At 36.3% G+C, this 1,110-nt stretch overlaps 1 long non-coding RNA gene across 1 annotated transcript; it reads right to left on the bottom strand.

Moving 5' to 3' along the window:
• Nucleotides 1–7: 7 nt before the first annotated feature.
• LOC107589936 (uncharacterized) lies at nucleotides 8–676 on the bottom strand. The gene is made up of 4 exons (XR_001609725.1): nucleotides 626–676; nucleotides 475–545; nucleotides 328–391; nucleotides 8–239 (listed from the first exon to the last, which is right to left on the bottom strand). It is a non-coding gene; the product is annotated as an uncharacterized lncRNA (long non-coding RNA).
• Between the last annotated feature and the right edge of the window lie 434 nt (nucleotides 677–1,110).

Raw genomic sequence — 1,110 nt, 5'->3', positions numbered from 1 at the left:
AATCCCATTTTTTCATGGCATTCAACTAAAAAAATCTCCATGTCTTCCCTGAATGAAAAATTAAATGTGAATGGGTCTCTGCAGTCTTCCACATCTTTGATGAGATTTTGGAGGGACTTTTCCTTGTCATCCTCTTCCATTCTGAGGAAAAGAGGCTCTTCCACAGGGCCCCTGAACACATGTCTATTGGCATGTATCCATTTTACAGCCAGTTTCATGTGTTAGATTATAGTGAGCTCCTTCATTACAAAATGGCAAAGAATAATACAGTTTTACTATTTCATATAAATTACACATTTGCAACAACACACATTTACTGACAAATACCTCACTGCTGCTGGGTGTAGCTTGTTCTTCATGTAGCTCTAGTGTCTTCTAGAGGTTTTCTGTCCTGTAACATTTTTTGGTTGATTTTTTTTATTAGTCTGGGATAAGGTGCAAGGTAGTGTGAACTGTAGGGAAATAAGGAAATACCTTTCTGGGACAACTCCAAAGTTCTCCAAAAGAATTAGTGCCCACCATCTCCTGATTTTTGGAAAGTCATGCTTTAAGACAGAAATACAGAGAAATCTTATAAATATCAAAACAGCATGAAATCCAATTGCTTGTGCTCCTAATTACTTACAGATGTAAAGTCAAAGGGGGCTCCCAACACAACGTGTAGAGCATACTAAAAAAAGCATACAGCAAAATTTAAGAAAAAGTCAAATCATAATTAAAATGGGGCAAAATTAGTTTGAAAGATAGCAATGCCATTGTTTAGGGATCCCAGAAGAAACAAACTGATACTGTCAATACATTAAATTGGAAGGCAATCATTAGTTTATTTATAGCAAAACATGATTTGCCTTACCATCAACAAATAAATCATTACATTAGTAAAGTACTTAACTACACTACAACACATTAATAAAACAACTCAAATACCCATACTATCATAGACAACTGCCTTGCTGGAATGGCTCTGCAGATGCAATTTTAATTTGTCCAGTCTGGTTGGCTTAAATGTCCGGCAGAAAGGGCAATGATAAAGGCTGCAACAGTTTTGGCACTGTTGGAGCTGAGGTAATTCTTTACCTCTCTGAATTGTAGTATGTCTCTACAGGAGAT

The sequence above is a fragment of the Sinocyclocheilus grahami genome, unplaced genomic scaffold (assembly GCF_001515645.1).
Source record: "Sinocyclocheilus grahami isolate Dianchi unplaced genomic scaffold, SAMN03320097.WGS_v1.1 scaffold7.1, whole genome shotgun sequence".
Taxonomy (NCBI): Eukaryota; Metazoa; Chordata; class Actinopteri; order Cypriniformes; family Cyprinidae; genus Sinocyclocheilus; species Sinocyclocheilus grahami.
Note: the sequence above shows the minus strand (reverse complement) of the source record. Positions and strands in the feature narration are given on the sequence as shown.